The 22,498-nt window shown below is 40.5% G+C and overlaps 1 long non-coding RNA gene across 2 annotated transcripts in view; it reads left to right on the top strand.

The window, feature by feature from the left end:
- The window catches only part of LOC122549209 (uncharacterized), a 78,741-nt gene extending 56,618 nt beyond the window's left edge, over positions 1–22,123 (top strand). For both annotated transcript variants that reach the window (XR_006311460.2, XR_006311459.2), the window contains exons 3-5: positions 1,854–2,008; positions 4,960–5,079; positions 21,568–22,123. This is a non-coding gene — a long non-coding RNA (uncharacterized LOC122549209). The remainder of the gene's footprint in view (positions 1–1,853; positions 2,009–4,959; positions 5,080–21,567) is intronic.
- Positions 22,124–22,498: the final 375 nt, after the last annotated feature.

Genomic DNA, 22,498 nt, shown 5'->3' with positions numbered 1-22,498 from the left:
TCATAAAGTTACTTTCTCATTTACAGAGAGGGAGAGAGTTGAATGGTGATTGTTTAACCTGAGAGTCATCCCACCTCAGGCTAAGAAGGAGGTTAAGAAGGAGAATCCTTTGTGTTAACTTTAGCTGGTGCTTTCTGTTTATCTTTTTGGCTGAAGAAGCTGAAGTTGGGATGGTTAATGGCTATTTTGCATCAGTCCTTGCTGCTGAAGATGCTATTCAGTGCTGTTACATACAGTTGATAGTACAATTACATGTTTAGAAAAGGTTTTGGGTTCTTGGAGCATGCTGTCTAGTTTGGCTTTTCAAGCCTTTGGTTGAGGGTAATTCAAGAAATGGTGGATGATTATGGAAACCACGAGCACATAAAATATAGACACATAAAGACTCCCCAAGGCTTTAGGTTGTTCTCAGGGACTGAAGAGGCTACACGGTGTCTAATATGTTAAAAGAGCAGTAAGTCAGAACCAGGAAACTATTAGCCCAATAGCTTAATTGCACAGTCAAGTTGCTGGAGAGAGTGGTGTTTGAGATGGATTGCTCAATTATTTAGAATGAGCAGCTTTGTCAAGAAGACCTCTCAAATTATCCAGAATAAGGAGCAAATTACTGCAGATGCTGGAATCTGTACTGAAAACCAAAATGCTGGAAATCACAGTGGGTCAGGCAGCATCCGTGGAGAGAGAGCAAGCTAATGTTTTGAGCTGATAAGTTCTGGTGAAGAGTCATCTGGACTCGAAATGTTAGCTTCCTCTCTCAAATGATCAGCCTGGGCTAATGGCATGCCTTCACATCAGAAGGTTGTGGGTTCATACCCGACTCCAGTATTTAACCAGATAATCTAGGTATCACCCCAGTGCAATACTGTAGAAGCAGGCCACTGCTCAGGGTGCTTCTTTCTCTTTCTGTGACCTTTCCTAAAAGATATTATTAAGCTGGAGAGGGCTCAGAAGAGATTTACCATGATGTTGCCAGGTATGGAAGTTTTGATTTATAAAGGTATCAGCCATGCCAGCTGTGCCATTAGCAGTGTGTGTTTGTGCCTGCTGTGTCATTGCATTGCCAGTGAAGGACAATTCTGCAGTGTCAACACTTGCCTGGATGTTCTGCTGAAGTTGCAAGATGGCGATGGTGCCAGAGATGCCAGTCTATTCTGAGATATCTGAGCAGTGGTGAGTTCTTCTGGCTACAGTGCATGGTAGAATCTGGGTACCATTGGCAGGTAGGTAGTTAATGACGTGAGTTTTAGGCTGAACACGTGAGAAAACTTGCTAAGCCTTGCAGAGAGAAACCCTCCATGAAACTTGCTGAAATTGAGACCTGGTCAAAAAAACATAAGATTCAGTACATTAATGATCAACCTTGGTGCCATACCGATGATTCCACACTGTACGTTCTCTCTGGGTTCTTTTAACGCATTAACCAAATCTCACACAATGAACTGAGGCAATATTTCAAAGTTTTAATATCATTTGATACATTCCATTATAGATATATGTCCCCGATTTCCATTCAGAATTAACTGGTGGGGGATGAAGCAGCAGGGCAAATGGAGCAAGGATACATAGTGTCCTTAAAATCAGGATTGGCATGAATTATCCATTCCCCATCTCGAGTAGAGATCTTGGGTGTCACCACTTTATATATCCATTATATTCATATAATAAAGTAGTGGGCTTTTCCCTACCTTCCTCATGTAGTAGGTCGTAAATGAGGGAGAGCCCTGGTTTAGGTCACCTGTGCTCTTCTCCAGTTGAGTGAGTGCTGTGCCAGTTTATTCTCAGGTTCATACTAGATTTCTCGGAATCTCTGAAGTGCCCCATCCCCCTTTAATTTATACCCTTCCCCATTTCAGTGCTGCAAGTTGAATCAAGTTCTTTCGAATTGAAGTGCAGTGCGTCTGCTATCCAGGAATGTTCCCTGCACAACCCTATGCTTTCTGACAGGGTTAACTAATGGCCTACAAATCGAGTTTGAAGACAGCAGCGATTACCACTTCGAACGGAAAGTGTAAGTCAAGTCCCCTCACCCAACTTATGGGATTTGTGTGAGAGTGGAGAGGATGGAAGAAAATAGCTGCAGCATTGCAGGAAAGCACATCAGGCTTAGTATTTGTGGACTGGATCTGAATAAGAATGCACTCATTTCAGAACAGATTCTTATGTAGAAGCTGACTTATGTATTATGATGGTATATAGCCCATTGAATGCCAAATTAAAACAGATCACGCTAATGAGCAAACGAATAAAGGATAATAAACACACAGTGTTTACTTAATGTTGCTAACTCGGAAGCCACATGTTTTACCATTTTCAAAAAAGAAAACATATTATAATGATACTTTTCTTGGAAAGGAATGAAAGGATCTATTTTATTTGTGGATGTTATGCTATGCAGATTTTTTCTTTCTGCAGTGAGGTCAAACAAGATACCAATGTTAGTCATTTTCTTTTTATAACCAATTAAACAACGCACCACTATTTAGCATCACAGGCCCTATTAGCCTAATTTATTTATTTTACTCCTTTACTGCCAAATGCTTTCTGCTGTTTTTGTTCACTTGAAAGATTTGCACTGTTGCTGGAGGGACATCTTCCACAGGGCTCATCACCTCAGGGTGGGGGTTCCCATCCCAGTCACTATCCTTCACTCACAAATATAAACCATTGAAGAGATTTTCACCCTGAGGACAGTAACTTTGAGGCCTGAGGCAAGTGAGGAAGGAAATGGTAGTTTAATGTAGTTGTCAGGACAGATAGCTGCATCTTCCTATCTATGCCCAGGTAAGTTCTGGGTGGGAAGGACCATGGGTGACCATCTTGCCCCACCTCCAATCAAGAGCCTTCATTGGTCAATTAAGGATCACGTAAGTGTTTATTCCTGCATGAGCTGCAATGCTCTCAGCTCCAGGCAGAACAAAATAGAGGCAGCACACCTAACAGGCATAGCACTCGTCTATCAGTTGTGGATGGACCCAGGCAAGAATGTGTACATGTTCAAGGGAATGAGCATGAAACAGGAGGGGATGCCTACTTAAAGCTACCCATAAGCTCTTGCTTTGAATCTCCCCAGTCCTCCTTTCTCTGCCACTTTTACAATCCTCCATTACCCAAAAGCAGGTAATATTGTCCCTAAACAGCTGTTCCATGCTTGGATTCACAGGGAGTGTTGCACTGACAGCAGCCTTGGCCTCCTTCATGGCACTGCTAAGCAGTCGGGTTGATAGCCTCTGATTGGCTGGCAGTTCCGGAAGGCTAGGACATTCTATACTCAGGTCCCCAGTTGGATGGAAGTCTGTCGGTGTCTTCTGAATTGTCTGACGGGCACAAAATCTGTTAGGCCTAACAGAGAAAATTCTGCCCGGTGTGTGTAAAATTGACACGAGAATTGGTTGCCTTCAAAAGCCCAGTTGGAATAGTTGCAATTCAAAATGAAACATGGGCACTATCGTCAATGATTAGCATTTATTTATTACCTTTGATGAAGTAAAATATCTTTAAACATATTTTCCCAGGAATGTGAAAGCATCACGTGAAGAGATATTAGGACAGACAACCAAACGTTTGGTTGAAGATGGACATTTGAAGGAAAATTTTAAATGACGCGAGAGAGGTAGAGAAGCAGAGAAGTGCAGGGCACAAATTCTAGAGCTTAGGTCTTGGGCAGCTGAAGGCATGGCCACCAATTGTGGAGTGATTAAAATCAGGAAGCTTTAAGATCCAGAATTAGCAAAATAGAGAGATCTCAAAGGTTTCTGGGGCTGAGGACATGACAGAGAAAGGAAGTTTTGAGGCTGTGGAAGAATTTGAAAGTAAGGATGAAAATGTCATGACCGAAGCCAATGCCAATCTTGATGTTAGTCGAAGGGGAGGATCCCCAGCAAATATTGACAAACTATTCACCTGTATGGGGCCTCAGAGCTGAGATCTATTAGATTATCTACACCATGGAAACAGGCCCTTCAGCCCAAACCAACCCTCCAAAGAGTTACCCACCCAAATCCATTCGTACCCCTGTCTAATGCACCTAACACTATGGGCAATTTAGCATGGCCAATTCACCTAACCTGCACATCTTTGTGATTATGGGAGAAAACCCACATAGACACAGGGAGAATGTGCAAGCAGTCACCCAAGGCTGGAATTGAACCCAGGTCCCTGGTACTGTGATGTAGCAGTGCTAACTACTGAGCCACTGTGCCACCCCAGCCATTGTGCTGCCCTGTCTGTCTGTCTATTCTATCTGTCTGATCTCAAAGTTTGCATATTTTCAGCAGAGGTTACTGAACAGTGAACAGAAAGGCTGAAGAGGTGATAAATTGGTACAAGTGAGAAATGGAAGAAGTAACAGCTTTTGAATTCTATTGAATTGAGGTCCATTCAGTGAAAAATGGATTCCATGCAAAGTTTTGCCCATGATTTGCAATATTATTAGGTTGGCTTTTTACTAGAGTACTCAAAATTAGCTCAGTGAGTGATGAGTAAGCCAATAAAGCAAGCTTCATTTTTTTTAAACCAGTAAAATGTAATTGCTGGTTTTCAAATTGTGTTTAAAATGGCAGCGAAGAAGGACTAAAAGCAGTAATAAGTTGGATCTTCCACTTTTTTGCAATATTTTCTTGTGATCTAAGAGGCCTCAGATGGTCTGTAGAAACACACTATGAAAAGGTTGTTGAGGTGGAAAGTAGTGAACTTGGCAAGGGCTGGAATAGGGGGGTGGTACTGGGGACTGCGGCGTGCAGTATTTTGACTTTGGCAATAGTATAAAATAGTTGACTTTGGAAATAAAAATGGAGAGGGATTTTTAATCCAATGTGTCTAATCCAATATCGCAAGTTTTACACTCACAGCCAAAGTTAAAAGTACCCCCATCTTGTGATAGAATGTAGAAAAAATTAGACTTACGTGAAAGAGTGAAAACTAATATTGCTTTAATGATACAATTTTATCTTTAAATTTCAGATCAAAGGCAGTCTGAATATTTCCATTGTGTGGTACAGGCACACAGGAAACATACTGTGTCTTTAATGTCTTTAATGAATACTAAGTGTACCAGACTCCCTCTTCAGCGTTTAAAATGATGTAAGTATGTTGATCATTTAAATTATTTAAGTAAAAAAGATGACATCTTATTAAACTGTAAAGTGCTGAATTGTGGAAAAAGCAATAAACACAAATGGAAAACCATAGAATCTCTCTTGATTATCAGTGGTTTCTGACTTAACTCAAATGTTGTAATTGATAAATAAAAAATATTCAGGTAAAAGGCCACAAATGATTACGATGAAATTATCTGGAAAGCACATTTTGTTTTGCGAAAATTCAATCAGTTGGATTCAGTTGACGTTCTAATTAATAAGTAGAACTGCTAAGTATATTTCTTTGCACTTCAAAAATTGATTTTTTTCTTGCCAATGAATATTTTTATCCTATGACACATATCACACATGACAGTGAACTTGCACACTATAAACTACAAAAATTGCATTTTGAGAATAGTTTGTTCACCTTATCTCTTTTTTTACCTCGGTTTGTCTTGGTAATTGGTTGTCAGGAGATGCACACAAAAGGCTAGTGCAGTATAGCTGTAGTGTTAGCTTTTCCTGTGTAGAGAGGCCTGAGGTTTTCACTCATTACCTCCTCACATCAGTGTGGTTTTGATCAAGAATTTTCTATTTTGGGAGGTTTTGACTGTATGCGGATCTTTTCACAACTTGGTGTTCAAACTGTGACTCAACATTGTACTTTGCAATTCATTTCACTCATCAAATTTAGCATTTAAAAAAGTTTGGAAATTTTACTATTCAAAATATTTTTTCACAATTTCCTCTTGGGTAATAAAAGGATTACCTGAATAATGCCTCACAGTTCTTATGTAGAACAGGAAGTCTTGATAAAAATCATCCAACAGTCGGGGAATGTACCTCAGAATTGGCATTTAGACAAGCACTGTAGCATTAATTAGGTAGCGTTTACTCAACCTTGTAAAATTGTATCTTAAAAACCATTGAACCTCTATTGTCTTTCAATGCTGATTGTCCACTTCATGAATATATTACCATTATCACAATGATAAGGGGAGAATGATTGAGATCAAAAGGTCACAGATTTTAAATTTTAGGTAAAAGAAGCAATGTGAGGAAGACTTTTTAAAAAACATTGAGTTGTTAGGACCTGGAATACACTGTGAGACAGCGTAATGAAACCTGATTTAATTGGGTCTTTGAAAATAATTGGATAAGCACCTGAAGAAAGAAAAAAATTGCAAGGTTACAAGAAAAGGAGTGGGTAGTGGTAATCACAGAGTTGCTGTTGCAGAGATCTGCCTTGGACACAATAGGCCATACAGCCTTTTTTGTGGTGTAACCTTTCTACAATTGCACTATATTTTTGCACAAAGAGTGGTTGGAATATAAAGCTCACAACAGCCCACATTAGCAATGGCTATCTTTAAGCAGTTATAGGTAACTATAGTGGGGGTGATGGTGACAATATGGTAATGTCATTGGACTAGTAAGTCAAGGCTAATAATCTGGGACATGGGCTCAAATCCCCCCATGCTAGCTGGTGGAATGTAAAAGAATGAATGCACCTTGGAGAAAAGACTAGTCTCCGTAATGCTGACCAGCAGAAAAGGGAAGCAGTTTTCTTCCCAGAGGATGGTGGTTAACCAGATGGATTTTAGGGTAATTAAGATGTGCAACAATTGCTCACATTGCCCACATCCCATGAAAGAATTTGTTAAATCATGAGGGAGAAAGAAATAGAAATATGCCGATAGATCTGGATGAAGTAAGAGTAAATGTAAGCACAGAACACTTGGGCCAAATGACCTGATTTTGGTGGTGTGAAATTCCACATAATTATCAAGCTCTCCAACATCCAATAAAGACTGTTTTCTGGTATTTTCACTGTGTTTATCTTTGTTTCCACTCCACTGGACACTGCAGAAAACATTTTGAGTTATTTCTTTTAATCACCGTGGTGAAACATGAAGATTGTGCTGAGATATGTAATAGTGAATAAATTTCAAGGTGCAAGAGATAAATATTCTGTATACCAATCGTCATTAAAAACATTGGCATAAATTTGTATACCTAGGTCAAGTGTGTAGAAGCAGAAGAAATCCTGGCTCTATGAAGCAAATCTTAATAAATCGCTGCCCACATTTTTTTATTTATAGTCAAGGGAGTTAGGCCATGTGCCCCTAAAAGAGAGGCTGCCAATTCACAATGTGTTTAAAGGCTGCTTGGGGACTCTGATGCTGTGTTCATTATTCAAAGTGAAGGTGAAAATATAAACAGTCCCTCCAGTTCACCTCCTCACATTCCTCACATCCTCTATGCCCATTCATGCCATCTAATGCCCTGTCACCACCCCCATGTTCCACATCCTTCATGTCAATCTTCATGTCTGCACACCTATCTATGGTCCCTAAAGTTGCTTGTGACACCCGATGGCCAATTATCTATGTCCCATAGACCATTATATTTCTCTGCCCCAATAATGCCCATGGCCTGTTATAGCCCTTGTGCCAACCCAGTGCCACCACTCTTTCCCTTCCCTCTCCACACCAACACACATAGTATTCCCTGTGGACATTCCTCAGGAAGCATGCTGACAGAAAATAAAATTATGTCAATTGATCCAATTATTGAAAAAAAATCATCCTTTAACTAATTCCTTATGAGAAAAAAAGCAACTTTAAAGTTTAATCCTTCCTATCGGAAAGATGTTGTAAATCTTGAAAGGGTTCAGAAAAGATTTACAAGGATGTTGCCAGGATTGGAGGATCTGAGCTACAGGGAGCAGCTGAACAGGCTGGGGCTGTTTTCCCCGGAGCGTCGGAGGCTGAGGGGTGACCTTATAGAGGTTTACAAAATTATGAGGGGCATGGACAGGATAAATAGACAAAGTCTTTTCCCTAGTGTCGGGGAGTCCAGAACTAGAGGGCATAGGTTTAGGGTGAGAGGGGAAAGATATAAAAGAGGCAACTTTTTCACGCAGAGGGTGGTACGTGTATGGAATGAGCTGCCAGAGGATGTGGTGGAGGCTGGTACAATTGTAACATTTAAGAGGCATTTGGATGGGTATATGAATAGGAAGGGTTTGGAGGGATATGGGTCGGGTGCTGACAGATGGGACTAGATTGGGTTGGGACATCTGGTCGGCATGGACGGGTTGGACCGAAGGGTCTGTTTCCATGCTGTACATCTCTATAACTCTATGACTCTTTAAATATTTAATCTCTTCTGCAAATATCTCCATTCTCATAAATAATTGGAGTTGTCCATTAAAGTGTTTATCCCATATCGTCCTATTGTGAAAATGATAGTTTGGGAAATCAGTCATGCAGCACCAATCCTATTATGGTTTATGCGAACACAAATAGTGAAAAAAATCTCAAGCTGTTTTTGGACAGTTTCTTAACAGCTTTGACAGTTCTTTGACAGTTTTGATAGTCCCAATCATCAACCGAGTTATCAACAAAGTGTTGGGAGAGGACATTGACAATTCTATCAAGTGGCATTTGCTCAGCAATAACCTGCTCACTGATACTCAATCTAGGTTACCAAGGTCATTCAGCCTCTATCCTCATTACAGTCTTGATCCAAACATGGACAAAGGAGTTACTCTCCAGAGGTGAAGTGAGAGTGACTATTCTTGGCATCCATGCAGTTCTTAAATGAATATAGCCTCAAGGATTCCTAACAAAATTGGAGTTCATCAGAATTTTAAAATGGGAGGAAAACACTCCACAGAATGGACCCATACTTAGCACAAACCAAGATGCTTGTGATTGTGATGAAGGGTCACTGGACCCAAAACATTAACTCTGCTTTCTCTCCACAGATGCTGCCTGACCTGCTGAATTTTTCAGCAATTTCTGATTTTGTTTGTTGTGATTATTGGTGGTCAGTTGTCTCAATTCCAGGAAAGTTTTTTTTAGGGTTCCTCAGGGCACTGTCACAGTCCAACCATCTTCAGCTGCTTCATAAAGGAACTTGCGTCCTTCATAAGGTCAGAAGAGGGGATACTTGCTAATGATTAGACAATGTTCAGCTCCATTCACAACTCCTCAGATTCTGAAGCTGTCCATGTGTGTGTTTAGCAAGACCTGAACAATATCCAGTCTTGGTTTGATAAGTGGTAAGTAACATTCATGTCACAAAAGTGTCAGGTAATGACTATTTCATACAACGAAAAATCTAACCATTTCCCCATGACATTCAATGGCAATACCATCACTGACTCACCCACTGTCAACATCCTGGTGGTTACCATTAACCAAAAGCTGAACTGGACTCGCCATATAAATACCGTGACTACAAGAGTATGCTAGAAATTCTGTGGCAAATAACTCACCTTTTAGATCATAAAATACCTACAATGTGGAAGCAGGCAACTCAGCCCAAGTCCTCCAAAGAGCAGCTCACCCAGACCCACCTCATCCCTGTAACCCTGCATTTCCCATGGCTAATCCAACTCGTCTGCACATCCTTGGACACTATAGGACAATTTAGCATGGCCAAACCAGCTAACCTGCACATCTTTGGATTGTGGGAGGAAACTGGAGAAAACCCACACAGAGACAGGGAGAACTCTACACAGACTGTAACTGAGGGTGGAGTTGAACTTGGGCCCCTGACACTACAAAACAGCAGGGCTAACCACTGTGCCAACATGCCACCCAAGCAGGCTTTGTCACTGTAATGCCTGTCCACTATCTATAAGTCAGGAGTGTGATGGGATACTCCCACTTGGTTGGATGAGTGCAGCTCCAACAACACTCAAGAAGCTCAAAGATATCCAATACAATGCAGTTCTTTGATTGGCACACCATCCATCACTTAAAATAATCATCCCTTCACCACCAAACATACAGTGACAGCAATGTGTACCATCTTAAAGGTGCACTGTACAAATTCACCAAGGATCCTTCAACAGCCCCTCTAATTTTTCCCACTGGAAGGACATTTTACAAACAAGCACCCATACGTTACACAGTAACAAAGTATCTATTAGCTCCACCAAAGGGTAGCTTACCTCCTCCAAAACTGTCCCAGGACCAGCTCCAAAGAGTCACTTCAGCTCAAAGGGGTACCCTCCCAAAAACGTGTCCTGAGCACTGAGCTGTGTTTACCTGGTCAAACCATTCCTGGGTCCACCATTCAGAGGCTCCAAAATCTAATGTCATTGGAGCCAGTTGGGCATTTTTATTGGGCGTTGTGAAGAATCATCCCAGACTCAAAATGTTAACTCTATTTCTCTCTCCACAGATGCTGCCAGACCTGCCAAGTTTCTCCAGCTTTTTCAGTGTTGTTTCAGATTTCCAGTATCTGTGGTATTTTGTTTTTATTTGTATGTTATGGGCTTGACTGATTATACTAAGCTTTGAAAGCTGTTGTGATCTTGTTAAATTTAGCTGTGATCTTGTTGGGTTTGTTCCAATGAGAAAAAGACAAAAGGTTTCAACAACTGCTGTCTTCTTTCAGCAATTTTTGCACAAGGCAGTGGAAGGGAATAGCACATGGTAGTGGGATCTTCCTCTCCTTCCTGAATTAGAATACTTCATCAACTAAATTGGAAATTTGAATCAAACAATGTGTTTCACAATGTATGGACCTACAGGATATGAACTAAACACTAAATTCATGACTCTGTAAATGATTACACCCCCACCCGCTCCCACCACCCCCTTCTGGGAAATGATGTCACTGGCAAGCATTTTCTTCCAAAGGATCATTGTTTATCTGCTCCCTGTAAAGCCATTTTTCTGAGTCAACTTGCTGGCAGTATGCTAGTGGGAATAATTGAGGACAAACATCTCAGAGTTTTACTGACAATCAATGTATCATTCTTTGACAGACTATTAACAATCTGTTGACCTAGTGAAAAGCATGTTTCCAAAAAAAAGACCATCTTGCATTTCTTATCAATAAGATGCTCACACTGCATAGATGCATACACATATTGAATTGTTGGATTTGCAGTTAGCACACTTGAGAATCTGCTCATTGTCAATATCTGACCCAAAACTAATGATTTACGTTCCAAGCTAAATGCTGCTTTTATATTTCCCGTCAGCTCGTGTTTTCAGCCTCTGCTATCATGGCAGACCCTGAGTTATCCCCCATACTGCCCTACATCTGCGTGACATGAAAGATAATCACGTCACCGTTACAGTCCTGATAAACTATGGTTTCCTTTGCTCTGTATCCTTTTGAAGTTGCAGACAGTTTCATGATACTTGATAATCTAATCTCTGCCCAGCTTGTTCCTTATGCTGTTCTGGGACAGCAAAGTGAAAATATTATCCGAGGAGTATTGATTGGCATATGTATGGGCTAGGTAGCACAATGATTTAAAGATCCAAATGTGTACATTGTACAGCTGAAATGTTGGAGCTGGAAGCAGTGGAGGTAGGTGTGGTGGTGGAGGATTCTTGACATTCGTAACAGCAGACTATTAGTTTAATGTGAAGAGTATTCAGCTAGATGCAGGATTTGATAAGGGGAGAGGGTGGTAAGAAGTGGAATAATTTCTTGCCTTAAGCAGCTGCAGGCTAAATAACAATTACCAATGCAAGACCAATAAAGAAGTTGTTAGTTATGGGTATTATATCTCTGCAGCCCAAGAGAAGGGAAAACAGTACCAAAGGTTAAAGCACTTTTCCTTGGTAATTCCTAAGGCATATGGAACAAAAACCACCAAAGATACTTAACATGTTGAATAAAATGTCTCACTGAATAGGCCTTGGACAGGAAATGTATGAGGATTACGAGAAGTGGTGGAAAATAAGGAACAACTCTGACACAAAAGGCTTTTTTAGTTGGAGTATAAGGACACAAATACAATTTTAATTCTTTTTCCTTTGCCTAAAAGAAACAAAGTGGGATTTCCACCTGACTGCCTATATCAAGTCCTAACTCAGTGGATACACGATGAACTGTAGTTTATATACAAGATGCGATTGTTTAAAAATTTCATCTACTGAAGTTGAATTAATTTTGCACCAACTTTTTTTTATAAGTTGGTTTACAAGTTCGTCACTTTTCTGTGCAGCACCATATTTCCATTGCTTACCATGCACATTTTAGAGATAATGTACTTAGGAAATGGGAACCAGACTGCTGATGATTGTGGGTCCTAAATTTGGCATTCGTAATGTAACGGTATAATGAACAGATGGTTGAGGTATTTTGAGAGTGTTTCATTAAAGTATAACAATATTTTTAATGTCCCCCCACACAAGTTCATAGCAATGACATCAATGCCAACATTAGTGTGATATTCTGGTCAACATATAATTATTATTTCATAAGACAAAATGGAGAGCATTCCTTGTTAATCAGGATCATATATTATTTTCTTTGGATTGCAAGGATTAGATAATTTACTGTAGCAAATGTTCTATGATATTAAGTGTCAGTAAAGTTTTGTCAATATATCTTTTTGTGATGTGTCAGGAAAAATGAGACAAAGTGAAAAAGGATTTACAGAGGGGGTTTACCATTTCACTACATTTACTACCATCAACAAACAGAAATAAAAAAAAGCATATTCATGTTTATATAATGACAGAATTCTGTGCACAATTAAAGAAACAATTGTTTTATTAGGTTGTCATTTGTTTATAATATTTGTGATCGATAATGGACATAAAATTGATGGTATAGTGCAGTGTGACACCTGGGAATCAGGGGTCTGTGGATGTTGAGGCCTTCCGAATAAGATATTTGGGCAGAAGTAGCCTAATTGGCCCATTGAACCTTCTCCACCATTCACTGAGATCGTGGCTGACCTGATAATCGACAGTACATGTCATGTCATGATCAGACTGTCTTGCAGAGCTCCCAGCCTGTTCAAATATACTGCTCATTAACAGACTGTAAGTTCCGTGTAACTCAGACATACAAACTTACATAGGCAAAAGTGGGTACTGCAGATTCTGGAGATTAGAGTCAAGATTAGAGTAGTGCTGGAAAAGCACAGCAGGTCAGACAGCATCCGAGGAGCAGGAAAATCCCTGATGAAGGGCTTTGGCCCGAAACGTCGATTTTCCTGCTCCTCAGATGCTGCCTGATTTGCTGTGCTTTTCCAGCACTACTCTAATCTTGATACAAACTTATATGTCTGGAGTGTCCTGAATGTATTCATTCACACACCTGGAGCCTGTACTTCCTGGCTAGGGGGTGGATTCTTCATCTTTATTGGGTCCTTACACTTTGAGGGGACTGAGTTACTGACTGTAGATTCCAAGTCTATTTGCATTTGTAACAACATTGCTTTGCTTCTCACCTGAAAACCTGTGGAGGTGTTTGCCATCTGGGAAGAATAGAACTTTTACTGATAACTTCTCAAAGCTGGAACCTCCTTGCCCTGCTGTGACTGATGTTAATTTTATGTGTATAATGAGGCACTATCAATATAGGGGATTACAATATTCGACTGGCTTCTGCTTTTATATGCAGCATAGGGAGTGGGAGGAGGTTCAGAAGAAGCATTTTATAGAATGCATCAGTGCCTGAAAAGTTCACTCTTAGGTCCCTGTCCTTACTGCCATCATCTGTGAGCCTGCTGTGGGCAATTGGGCATGTTCAAAGAAAATGTAATGACTATTGCAGTGAATCACATAGTTCTCTTGTGCTTGCACAGCTGTAATGCTGAGGTTGCACAGAACAAGGGAGAGAACCCCTGTGGAACCTCACCCCTGCACATTTGATTTTCCATCTTGAAGCAGATTGCTTTTACTGTTACCATCAAGCTTTACGCGGAATGAATGTTGTGGTACTATCAGAACTGTCCACTCCAATAGCAGAAGGAATGTTGTCACTTAAACACAGTGTCACCAGGTATCAGGTCAAAATATGTTTCCATTTTGTGTTGCCAAGGCCACTGATGGCAAAAGTAAGTGATTATTGAAGGCTATTCTGTTTCCTGGCCATGGGCAGCATAAGCCTGAACCTCTTCAATGGGTATTCAATGGATTCCTGACCTGGAGACCAGTTCTTGACATCAAGACGGTACGGTCCAGAAAATGAAAGATACAACGGCATGTTTTAAACAACTGCCTCTGTCCGAACTAGCCAATGTGGAAATGTTTTTGAGTTGCTGATTGTCACCCTGAACTCTGGCCCATGAAGAAATGAGGCAGAATTGGCAAGCAAATGCTCGATATGGTGGCTGAGTACTGAAACAGATGTGGTATGTGTAGACTTACGGAAAGCTTTTGGCAATTAACTGGAAAGTGGTAGGGCTTTTCTTGGATGAAGTTCCATTTAACAATCAGACCTTACAACAGTTCTATCAATAGGTAAAACCAATGGAGAAATGGGGGTCTGATGGACACTTACTTGAGGCCTGGTATTGTCCCCGGTCATAGATGAGTGATGAAGGGGGGTGGGTTGGGTATATGGGTTGTGGGGCAGGGGAGTGGGGCTCACTAACAAGGACAGGGATTTGGCTTTCAGCAGCCCCTCATTTCCAGATCTTTCAATGCATCAGGATTTCCTGCCAAGTACCTCACAACGCAAGCCTCCCCCCACCCCCCACCCAACCTCCCCACTGTTGATTGAGTGCCAATGGCAGACTGAAGCGTTTTATTGAGTTTTAATTGATGGAGGGTGATCAGGAAGTCCATTAGATCCCGGCTGCCATCCTCCTGCCCGATAAACTGCAGCCCCACCCTTCCCCAGACACAAGCATGACAGAGGGAAAGATGTTAAATTCTTCCTGTGAAGTGGAATAAAGATAAGTGGATACCATTTGAGGTAATGTTGTTTTTAAGAAGTCACTTGAAGGATCAGGAAGGTGCTTTCCCTGAATTACATGAGGCATGTTGAAGCCTTTGCCCTTCCCATTACTCTCCCTCTCCCATGGAACCATTCCAATGCTATGACTGGTAGCCTCTTGACTCTAGAGCCACCAGGCAGCTGACCTGTGATGTTGGGATGAAGCCTTGGAGTTAAAATAGCCTTCATGCTGCTGCATTCAGGAAAGGCTCAGTGCTCATCAGGCCAGCTGAGGCCATTCCAGTTCAATTCATCCTGAACCCCAGGGAATGCTTCTAAAATGCAGATAACTGTGTAATAAAAATATACCGTAAATAAATAGCAGCCCTTAATGTCATACAATGGGGTGACCTTACACATGGCGATGTTCTCCTTGACTTGAAGATGGATGCTGGCAGCATGGTGCAAACAGTGAACATGACGTGGAGTTTATTGAATTGTGCAGCATGAAATAAGCCATTCAGTTCATTTTGTCTGTTCTAGCTCCTTGAAAGACTTCCATTTTTAAAAGAAAGTATGCATTCCCATTTGCCTTATTTCAGTATTTTGAATTGGTTTTAATGGTTTTAATATGGATGCGAGCATAAGAGGTACAGTTAATAAGTTTGCAGATGACACCAAAATTGAAGGTGTAGTGGACAGCGAAGAGGGTTACCTCAGATTACAACAGGATCTGGACCAGATGGGCCAATGGGCTGAGACGTGGCAGATGGAGTTTAATTCAGATAAATGCAAGGTGCTGCATTTTGGGAAAGCAAGTCTTAGCAGGATTTATACATTTAATGGTAAGGTCCTAGGGAGTGTTGCTGAACAAAGAGACCTTCAAATGCAGGTTCATAGCTTCTTAAAAGTGGAGTCGCAGGTAGATAGGATAGTGAAGAAGGTGTTTGGTATGCTTTCCTTTATTGGTCAGAGTATTGAGTACAGGAGATGGGAGGTCATGTTGCGGCTGTACAGGATATTGGTTAGGCCACCGTTGGAATATTGCATGCAATTCTGGTCTCCTTCCTATCGGAAAGATGTTGTGAAACTTGAAAGGGTTCAGAAAAGATTTACAAGGATGTTGCCAGGGTTGGAGGAGATACCATGACAAGTGTGTATCTTCCTAACCCAGCAACCACATTTTCAGTCCCTTTTCAAGGGAGACTAAGTGAATCCCCAAGTAATGTCCAGTGCCTGCATGTAATTGAATTTAGAAAATATACAATTAAAACCGAATTCAACTGTGATATCCCTCACGGTAAATTATCTCACTGGCACCAATTACCAGATTCCTCCTTGAATTATGAGGTAATATGATGACTAGTGGTTAGCACTGCTGCCTCAGCGCCAAAGACCTGGGTCTGATTCCAGTCTTAGGTGACTGTCTGTGCAGAGTTTGCACATTCCCTTTGTATCTATCTGGGTTTCCATTGGGTGAATCAACAATGTTAAATAGTCTGTAGCATCCATGGATGTGCAAGCTAGATGGATTCGCAATGGTAAATAAGGCGATGGGGAAAGGCTTGGGTCTGTGCAGACATGATGGGCCAAATGGTCTCTTTCTGCATTATAGGGATTCTACCATAATGACTGCTGGATGAAGTTTTTGACCACATTAAACATTGTGATAATGTATTCTACTAAGAACTATGTCCTGTAAGAATAGAAACAAAACCAGAGAAAATAGGCAAGGGAAAATAATTCCCTGTGAATGGTTAATCACAATGTTGGGAATTCTGCGATGTTGAGTAGTTTAATGTCAAGCTCAGCAATCCATCCAGTGGCTGTATCTGATGCAGTGTGTGAATGGTTGTGCTGCCATCTTGAATGATCTCTCAGGGCAGGAGCTGATGGTCTGATTTGCATGAACGCATTCACAATTTGAGCTGTTTCCTCATGTCCCACTGTTTGCAGCAAGTGGCCACATCTTCACTGCTGCAGCTTCTAAAGTTTAAGAGATGCCCAGATTTTCCATGGAAGGTTGAAACCTTAGGCTTCACGACTTTGGTTAGGTTTGCAGTTGGTGATATTTGTTGCCAACCAAGTCGTTCAAACATTGAGAGCTGGAGTGTGTTCCGGTAGGGAATATGGGATGTCAGACTGATGTATAGCTGTGTTTTTTTCCTGTCGTCCTACATCAATGCAAATACTTCGTTAGCTGTCAGCCAGTAGTGCTCTTTGAGGAGGATATTGTCCCCATGGATATGAAGAGGATAAAATGAAATTCTACAAAGAAAATCACATCATGAAAGGATTATGGAATGAAGTTTTATGCATCAGTAGTGCCAAGACATGGAAGTGGGCAACACACTTAAAAGAAACCAGACACCCCAGGAGGAGAAGGTTTTATTTTTGTCAAATTTCCGCTAACAGAGGATTATGTGATTTTTGAAAATTGTTATAAGACAAATCAAGAGCACGGTCTGTGGCATCTTTGAAGGACTGTTTAATCTGCAGCACAGAGGTATGCTAAGCCTCTTTGCTCTTCGTTTTTGGCTCCCCTACTAATGCCGGTCTGCAAAGCAAAGATGATCCCATATCAGTGGGCAAGGAAAGAAAACAATTAGGTGTGGTGATATTAGGCTGCATTGTGATAAGTCGACTGATGAAATAATTCCTTGATCAGTCTCATGGAAGAATTGTTCTGAAAACCTTGTGTTAGTCGCAGGGTTCTTCTTTGTTGCATTACCAGGATATACAGTAGACTTTATTTAGATTGGCCACGATTTTAGATTTGCACTGACGATATTAAACAGACCATATTATCTCCTTGTCACTATCTCTTCTTAACCATACATTGTTTCCCACATTGTTTCATTATGCATCTTTCAATTAGATTGTGCATTTAAAATCAGCCACGTTTAATTGTTAAACATAAACCATTCACAATATGCCCAAGTTTTCGGCAAGTTTTATAATTGTGAGAGTTTTTTTGGGCAAAAGGTCTGCTAAAGCTCACTGTCTAACTTCACACATGAAGTAGCTTCTGTTTGGCTACTGAAGGGCAGCTGCGAGACCTTGAAACCACCCAAAGCACAAAGGGCTCTCAGAATAAGCAAAGATAGGGAAAGAAAAAACACAGAAGGGAGCAAGGAGGAAGAGATTAAGGGCTAGATTTTGGAAATGTGTTCTTCTACCATAGAATTTGGAATGCTGAGACCACCGGAAAAAAAAACTTGCAAAATACTTACCTAAAAACAGAGCACCTTCCTTAACCTTGTGTCTTACAGCTGGTGAAGTGGGTTTTGAAGTGTATTTACTGTTGTCCTGAAGGAAGTGCAGCAGCAAAAGTGTTCACATCAAGGTTCTGAGCGAGAACAGCAGTGTGAAAATGACATTGCACATGATCTGGTTTTCAATGATGTTGGGTGAAGGAGAAATATTGCTCAGGACACCAGGGATAACGCGAAACAGTGTCATAAAATCTTTATCAGCAAATCAAGAAGACAGATGGGACCTTGGTATAACATCCCATCTGACAGACAGCAACTTTGATGTTGCAGCACACCTTCAGTACTGCACCGGAGCATCAGCCTTGATTCTTGTGCTTAGCCCATGGAATGCAATTTGGTCCCAGAATCTTCCAACTTAGCAGCATAGGCACGATACCCTGAGCCACACCTAACACTGGCAGTTCTCTTGTGGAGATTGTCATACTCTGCAGGATTCTCCCTCCATTAAAGAAAGTACTTGCATTTATATAGTATCTTTCGCAAGCTAAGTACTTACTTCTTAAAATGAGTTAAAGTCAATGAAATAGTTTTTGTGAAGAGTAATCTCTTGTGAGAGGTGGCAAATGGAGTTTAATGCGGAAAAGTATGAGGTGATTCACTTTGGAAGGTGCAACAGGAATAAAGAGTACTGGGGTAAAGGTAAGGTTCTTCATAGTGTAGATGAGCAAAGAGATCTTGGTGTCCATATACATAGATCCAAGGTTGATAGGGTCGTTTAGAAGGCATATGGTGTGTTAGCTTTTATTGGTAGAGGAATTGAGTTTCGGAACCATGAGGTCACGCTGCAGCTGTACAAAACTCTGGTACGACCATATTTGGAATATTGTGTACAGTTCTGGTCACTGCATTCAAGGAAGGATATGGAAGCTTTGGAGAGGGTTCAGAGGAGATTTACCAGGATGTTGCATGGTATGGAGGGAAGGTATTATGAGGAAAGGCTGAGAGACTTGAGGCTGTTTTCGTTGGAGAGAAGAAGGTTGAGAGGTAACTTGATTGAGACATACAAGATAATCAGAGGGTTAGATAGGTTGGACAGTGAGAGCATTTTTCCTCGAATGGTGATGGCTTGCACAAAGGGACATAGCTTTAAATTGAGGGATGATAGACAAAAGACAGATGTCAGAGGTGGTTTCTTTACTCAGAGAGTAGTAAGGGTGTGGAATGCACTGCCTGCAACTGTTGCTGACTCACCAACTTTAAGGGTAGCTAAATGGTCATTGGATCGACATATGGATGAAAATGGCATAGTGTAGGATAGATGGGCTTCAGATTGGTTCCCACAGATTGGCGCAACATCGAGGGCTGAAGGGCCTATACTGCACTGTAATGTTCTATGTTCTAATCATTTGAAATGTGAGCAAGTAAAATTAAAATGAAAATTAGATTAATTTAAAGAAGGTTTTGTACCAGAATAATACTCGCGAAAATCTATACCCAGATCTCATTGAAAATCCTGCCACATCACTGCTGAAAACTCAATGAGTGGGTGGGTGGAGGTGTTGAAATACATTTCATCCCAATTTATAGAGTGACATTCTTTCACTTCTCATTGAGTTTATACCAGGCTGTTGCAAATGTCCACTGAGGATCAGTTCATTTTGCATTCATTCCAATTGAAAGTTTGTCATTGTTGGAAAAAATTCAGATTCTTTGCTCATAGAGTCATAGAGATGTACAACATGGAAAAAGATGCTTCAGTCCAACTCGTCCATGCTGTGACAGTTTTATCAGCTCAATTCCTAGATAATACCAATCAATCACTGGATAAAATCAACTGTAAAGTTTTGATTTCCTGATTTAAGAAAGGGTATAACCACAGTGGAAGCTATGCAGAGAAAACCCAATGGACTGATTCCTACGATTAAGATTACATTATGAGAAAAGGATGGATAGGTTGGCCTGTATCCGTTGGTCTTTAGATGAGTGTGTGGTGATTTTATTGAAACATCCTGAGGGACTTTGACAGGGTGGATGTTTCCACCTGTAGCAGAAAACAAGGGGACACAGTTTAAAAATGTTATTTCCCAGTTAAAATCTAGATGCAAAAATCCTTTTCCTCTCAGAGTGTCATTAATCTGTGGAATTCTATTCCCCAGGAGTGCTCATTGAAGTCATTGAATATTTTTAAGGTGGAGTTGAATAGATTGTTGAGGGGACAGGAGATAGATAGGAACATGGAGGCAACATTCAGATCAGCCATGACCACAGAACGTGCTTGAGGGACTGAATGCCTGCTATAATGCAGATCTTCATACATATGTGGTTTGTATCAGAATCAATTGAACAGAGAAAACAGCTAGACTTTTGATTTAGTGTAGGCCACAGAGGATGGCAATTGAGTTGGAATGAAAATGGGACATATATATCTAGTAGCAATGTATCTTGCGCAAAGTTATAGCCCTTACTTTGCAGTTATACGAATATAACCATCTTATATTGAGTCTGAATTTGCTGAAAAAAAGAGTACTCATCAGAACAAATACAAGAATGCAAAATTTCAAAAGAGTGTTTGTTTTCCCAACCAGTAGCAGTGCTATGCCTCTGACTTATTCTCCAATCTGTGATTTGTCATTAGGCCTTCCATTCTTCTTTCTTTAACTTGGATTGTAAGTTTAAAGAAACCATCTTTTACCATTCCTATCAGTGGAGTAGTGCAGTCATCCCACATTTCCAGCCCCTCTATCCCCATAACCTTGTAAGTTTACTTGCCATACGTATGCATCCAATTTCCTTTTGTCATCATTGATCATCTTCACTTCCATCACCCTCATGCACAGTGAGCTTCTTAAATCTGAAATCTGTAATCTCAAACTGAATAGGAGGCAATCCTGGTATAATGGGCCCAGGATGAAGCAACTGGCTGTCATTACAAAATTCTGAATTTTTCTAGCATTTTGTTTTGGACCATGAGCATCAGAAATCCAGTAGATCCCAGAGGGAGGGTATTTTTCAGTGCACATTGGTCCTTGCCTGATGGCCACATACATTGAATTCTGGCAAGGGTCATTGGATTGTTATCAGAGGCAAGAACTGGAGAATGAAATGACCAAAATGATTTTGTTACCATTTGATAGCAAGGTCTATTTTAGAACTACTGTCTCCCCCTGAACCCATGATGTGAGAAATGCAGAATCTTGACATTCTGTAAAACATTAGCTCAGCACAATTAAACATTACAGTGATAAAATCCTTTGAATAGAAATATTTCACCAACGTTAGTGGATTTAATTTAAAAACATCAAGAGATTCTAGAATAGAAACTTTAATAGTTAAGGAGGAATGATGGTGTAGTGGTAATGGACATGTAATCCAACACCTAGACTAAAGCTCTGAGGTATAAATCCCACCATGGCATCTGGTGGAAGTTTGACCTAATCAATAAATCTCAAATGTTATTGGATTTGGGACCGATTCAGGTAGTCAGTGGCTTGTGAACCTGGTCAGACCATGTGTTCATCTACTGCAGACTCTTTACAGAAAGAATGTAATGTTAATCTTTTAACTTAATCTCTTGCCAACTCGGTGAATATCTCAGCGAATATCCTTGCAAATTTTTATAGGTGGGCCATCGAGAGCATTTTGTCTGAATGTATCACTACCTGGTACGGCAACTCTACTTTTCAAAGTTGGAGACGGTTACAGAGAGTGGTGAACTTGGCCCGGATAATCACAAAGGCCAACCTCCCATTTATAGAATCCATCTACCAGGCCCGCTGTCAAGGAAGGTCGTCAGCATTCTCAAAGATACATCCCACCCTGGCAATGTTTTTCTACAACCTCTACCACTGGGGAGAAGGTACAGAAGCTTGAACACACGCACCAGCTGGTTTCAAAACAGTTTCTACCCTACTGTTGTTAGAATACTGAATGGACTCACAAACTCTTAACATTTGCCTATACCTGTGTTTTTGGTTTTGTTACTGTTTACCTGTTATTTACTTTTCTATGCGACTTAACTATGCGATCTGCCTGTATTGCTCGCAAAACAAAGCTTTTCATTGTGCCTCAGTACATGTGACAATAAATTCAATTCAATTCAATTCTTATTTTTCTAACTTGTACTATGAATAACAGTCAGATAACATAACTTTTAAAATTTATTTCTCTATACTATATCTAAGATTTGTACCTATGAACTTTGTACCTGAGACAGAGCCATGTGGGGTTACATTGTAAACTTTTGACTGCATTCTGTGCTTGAATACACATGCCAGTAAATGTGTAGTTGATTTTGGTATAATGCAATAGTTCCATTCGTGTGCAATCTCGCGTTATAAGAAAATTGTGCAACAGCCAAGCTATTTAAACTAATGGGGCCAAAATCGTGTTATAGCCAATACAGGTAAGGAAAGTTTGCGTTCTACAAATAACGGTCTAAATTCTGCAATCGTGTTAAAGCCATTTCGCATTGAAGAAATGTGCGTTATAGCAAAACTGATTGTAATTCTAGTTACAATTCTAAATCTATCATCAATTGTTATAAAACTCCAT

This window comes from Chiloscyllium plagiosum, unplaced genomic scaffold, assembly GCF_037043375.1.
Source record: "Chiloscyllium plagiosum isolate Xiang-an unplaced genomic scaffold, Cpla_swu_hap1 HiC_scaffold_4, whole genome shotgun sequence".
NCBI lineage: Eukaryota > Metazoa > Chordata > Chondrichthyes > Orectolobiformes > Hemiscylliidae > Chiloscyllium > Chiloscyllium plagiosum.
Note: the sequence above shows the minus strand (reverse complement) of the source record. Positions and strands in the feature narration are given on the sequence as shown.